The sequence below is a fragment of the Gossypium hirsutum genome, chromosome A10, assembly GCF_007990345.1.
Source record: "Gossypium hirsutum isolate 1008001.06 chromosome A10, Gossypium_hirsutum_v2.1, whole genome shotgun sequence".
Taxonomy (NCBI): Eukaryota; Viridiplantae; Streptophyta; class Magnoliopsida; order Malvales; family Malvaceae; genus Gossypium; species Gossypium hirsutum.
Genome location: NC_053433.1, coordinates 75,206,094 through 75,211,173, shown reverse-complemented (window position 1 = coordinate 75,211,173; position 5,080 = coordinate 75,206,094). Strand labels below are relative to the sequence as shown.

The 5,080-nt window shown below is 32.1% G+C and overlaps 1 non-coding gene across 1 annotated transcript; it reads left to right on the top strand.

Annotated features, from left to right (window-relative positions):
* Window positions 1-107, top strand: LOC121209093 (small nucleolar RNA R71). Its single transcript, XR_005904210.1, has one exon. It is a non-coding gene; the product is annotated as a small nucleolar RNA R71 (small nucleolar RNA).
* Window positions 108-5,080: the final 4,973 nt, after the last annotated feature.

Here is a 5,080-nt window from a genome sequence, read left to right as displayed (position 1 = left end):
AACCCATGGTGAGGGCACCTTCTCAGTAAGTCCTTGTATCTCTCTCATGCATCGTAAAGTGTTTCTAAATCCATCTGCATAAAAGAAGAGATATCATTACGTAATTTAGCCGTTTTAGCCGGCGAAAAATATTTTAGTAAAAATTTCTCGGTCGTTTGTTCCCAAGTAGTAATTGACCCTTGTGGTAACGAGTTCAACCACTGTTTAGCTTTGTTCCTCAAGGAAAAAGAAAATAACTGAAGACGAATGGCATCATCAGAAACACCATTGATTTTAAATGTATCACAAAATTCTAAAAAATTTGCTAAGTGAGCGTTAGGATCTTCATCCTGCAAACCATCAAAGTGAACAAACTGTTGTATCATCTGAATAGTGTTAGGTTTTAATTCAAAAGTATTTGCAGCTACAGTAGGTTTAACTATGTTAGATTCAGTTCCTATTCGAGAAGGTTTAGCATAATTATACATAGTAAGTGGAGTAGGATTTTGATTAGTCACAGTTGCAGGAGGTAGCTGATTGCCTTGGTTTTCAGCCATCTCTTTGGTTGGGGGTTGAGTATCGTCTTCTTGCTCGTTCTCCGTGTATCGTAAGCTTCACCTTATCTCTCTTTGATTTCTACGAACTGTACGATCGATTTCTTTATCAAAAAGTAATGGTCCCGACGGGTTTCTTATAAACTATAAAAACCTGCCAAGAGAAAGAAAAAGTAAAATAATAAATAATAATAATAATGAAATTAAATTAAATTTCAAGAAAAATAAATGGCTAAAGTAATAAAAATTGAGCGTTCTTAATATCTTAGTTCTCCGGCAACGGCGCCAAAAACTTGATCGCGAGGTTTCGTGATAGGTTTTAAATATTTATAATTACTCGTTCTTGAACTAACTATTATCGCGATGTAGGCAAGTGCACCTATCAAACAATAGTATAGTAATGGCAAGACTGGGATATCGTACCCAAGGGAACCAAAAGTACTAGTAATGACTGTCTTTTTTATTATCTAGCCTAAGAATAATGGGGTTTTGTTTTGATTAACTAATTATCTAAACTAAGAACGCACAGAGAAAAGAATTGGGGAATTGCTTTTGGGAAAATCGATTGACTTGAGACAATACCTAAGTAAAAATCCACCTACACTTTACTTGTTATTCTGGCTCCGAATCGGACGATTTATTCATTCAACTTGTTCCGTAGAGATCCCTAAGTTATGTTATTATCCCTATTCAAGACTAATAATGCCTAATCCCTAGATTGAATAACCGAGACTTTTCTCTAATTAACATTCTAGGTTTGCATTAACTCGATCTATGAATCCTCTTATTAGGTTTCACCCTAATCCGACAAAATCTTGTCACCCTATTTCTAGGCGCGCAATCAACTCTACTTAATTATGACAGAAGTACTCTTAGACAGGGTTTATTCCTCCTCTGAATAAGAGCATTTCTTGAATCAGTATCCTGGGATATCAAAACAAGAATTAAGAACACATAATTAAGAACAAGTTAAATATTTATCATACGATTCAGAAAATAATTACAAGATTCGTCTTAGGTTTCATTCCCCTTAGGTTTTTAGGGGATTTAGTTCATAACTAAATAAGAAAACATCTCAGAAGAATAAAGAATACAAAATATAAAGAAAACCCAAAACTCCTGAAGGGAAATTAAGGAGAGATCTTTAGTCTTGATGATGAATCCGGCTTCTGAGATGGATCAATCGGCTTCCTTGGGGTAACTCCTTACCCCCCTTTTCTGTCTCCCTTTTTCTCCTCTTCTAGGGTGTATTTATAGGTCTTGGAATGCCTAAAAGCCCTCATAAGTGGTCTTTTCTGAATTCGACTTAACTTGGGCTCGACAAGGACATGCCCATGTGCGATTACTTTAGGCCATGTTCGAGCCTGTTAGAATGACACGGCTGTGTGGTCTGCCCGTGTGAGGAGGTCTAGGCCATGTTGATTTTGTATTTTGGTCCATTTTCTCCGTTTTTGGCCCGTTTCTTGTTCCTTTCGCTCTCCTATGCTCTCCTAAGTATAAAACATGAAATTAAAGCATTAGGAGCATTGAATTCACCAATTCTAATGGAAAATCATCCATAAAATATATTAAATATGGGGTAAAATATGTATAATTTACAGTTTATCAGTTTCTTTATGTTTTGTTGTTTTCCTATATTTTAGATGTTTTCCTTTCCAATTACGAACTAAATTCCCTAAATACCTAGGGAACATGAAACCTATGACAGATCTTATTATTTGATTTTTTTGGACTACATGATAAATATTTGTTCTTGATCTCAATTATGTTTACTTACCTTCATGTTTAATGTTTTCAGGATATTAATTCATGATTGATTTGCTTATTCAGTGGCGCAAAAGTCTCTATTTAAGAGTAGATCTGGCATAATTGAGTGGAGTTGCATGTAATCCTTGAAATAGGACGACATAAATCTACCGGATTAGAGTCGAATCTAATAAGGGAATCCATAGGTCGAGTAAATGCGACGATAGGGGTTTTAATTAGAAAGAGATTTTAATTAATCAACCTAGAGTCAGTTATTTTTACTCTCGAAAGAGATTTTAATATAATTTATGGATTTCTACGGATCAAGTCAAATGAATAAATCATTTAATTCAGATTTAGAATAATAAGTGAAGTCTAGGTGGATTTTTTCTTAGGTATTGTCTCTCTCATAAATTTTCTTCGATTATTTTCCCAATTCGCTCTTTGTCGCTTAGTAATTAGTTTAGTTAAAATTATATTTTAAAATAATTTCTTCAATTTATAGGCTAGATAATATAAAGATAATAATTACTAATACTTTTAGTCCTCGTGGATATGATATTCCTAACTCACCGTAGCTATACTACCATTCGATGGGTGCGCTTACCTTTGTCATATTTTAGTTAGTTCGTGATGTCATCTATATTCAGTACAATCTTTCTTCATGTGTCCAGACTGGTTACAAAAGAAACAACTCTCTGTAGCTTACTATTGTTTCTTTTGAGCTGGACCCTTAAGAACTTCATTACGATATTTTCTTTTCTTGCCCTTGTCTTTAGGGGCATTGGCCAAATGAGCACTTTTAGACTTATCACGCTTCAACCTTTCTTCCTCTTGCACACAATGAGAAATGAGCTTATTTAAAGTCCATTTCTCCTTTTGACAATTATAACTAATTTTAAATTGATTGAACTGTGCAGGAAGCGATACCAAAACCATAAAAACAAGCAATTCCTCAAAAAGCTCGATCTTAAGTGCTTTAAGTCTTAAAGCAACATGAAACATCTCCATAATGTACTCCCTCACGTTTTCTTGACCCTTATACTTTATAGAAATCAAAGACGTCAGAAGTGATGTCATCTCAACTTTATCGTTTTTAGTAAAATGTTTCTCAATTTCACCAAGGAAACCCTTGACCTGAGTAATCTCTTTAGATTCTGTACCGTTAAAGGCTTCTGAAATGTTGTGTTTCATGATCATTAGACTCATGCAATTTGAACGATCCCGCCTCTCAAAATCCCTCTTAACATCAGTGGTGCTTTCCACAGTGAGAGGTGCATGTTGTTCTTCCCTTAGTGTAAGGTCTATGTCCATACAGCCAAGCACTATAAGTAAGTGCATTTTCCATTCCTTAAAATTAATCCCATTAAGTATGGGTATAGAATTTATATTAGCAGATATTGTGGTAGTAGAAGATGAACTAGCTGATTATAGAACAAAAACAAATAAAAACAAGCTCACATCAGTATTAATAAGTACACAATAAATTTAAGATAATGGCTAATCACATCTCAAGATACCAAACATAACATTAATATTAAGTCTTTGGATAGTAATATTAACAATAAGCGATACTCTTATTGTAGCAATTAAACATTGACAATAAATAATGTCAAAAAATTAATTAATCTTTGAACTAACTTATTGCTCACATAAAATACATTATAATTGTCACACGTTTATCACCATAGATAGCGTTGAAATTTAGCCAAATATTAACTTACCTTTGGGTCAATTAATAAACGCATGAATCATAAAAACATATAATCATCTTGATATTTTAAAAAAAACTAATATACACAAAAGAGGTCAATTTGGCGACATTTTGTTTCAACTAATCTATTTAAAATATTAGACATCATTAGTTAAAACCCAAAGCCAAAATCTAAATTTATTTGTTTCAAAATATTTTTCTCAATTTCATCTTTCAATCAAATTAAAAGATAATCATAAATATATACTTTTCCAAAACAACATACATATATTGTATATGTGTATTTAATAAAATATATATGAACTAAGCCATGCGTATATACTGTTAACCCCCTTTTTTTCTTTTCTTTTTTAATTAAATTTCGTATAGGATTAAAGAATATTAATTAAATCACTTGCAAATACAAAAGGAACTAAAAATTGAAACACAGATCATGCAAATTGGAATTGTACGAAGAAAAACAAAACCCACGATTAATATATATATACATATATTCATATTTCCACAGTAGCATGCAAACTTCAAGTGAATTTAACCTTCGATATGTAAATAAAAATTTGTACGATTTCTATTTCAAACTCTAAATATTGAATCCATCGATTCAAAATCACCCAAATTAAAAATTAAAAACAAAACCTTAAAATTTTAATATGAATTAAAGATAATTAAGATCTAAAAAAATACTTTAATACAAACCTTCAAAGATCAACATATATATCCGAAATATAAAACCTATGAAATTTCATGAATCAATCATTGAAAGAAGAAAGAGCCTTAATCAATTACCAATGATTCAACATGACGAGGCTCTGATACCACTTGATAGAATCCTAAATCTAGGTATGATATAAAACTTAACAAATCATAAATCATGATCTATCATGTCAAATTATCAATAACAAAACGTGTAACATCCCAAAAATTGGAGGTTAGTAGAATCGGGTTTGTGAATTGAGAGAGAGTGGTCTTACCTTAATTTATTAGATTATCTATGCATTTTTAGGAAATAAAGAAGGTATTGGTTTGTTGGTTAAGTGTTAGTGAAACATTCCTTGAAACTCAAGTTCAAATCCATTTTCTCTCACCA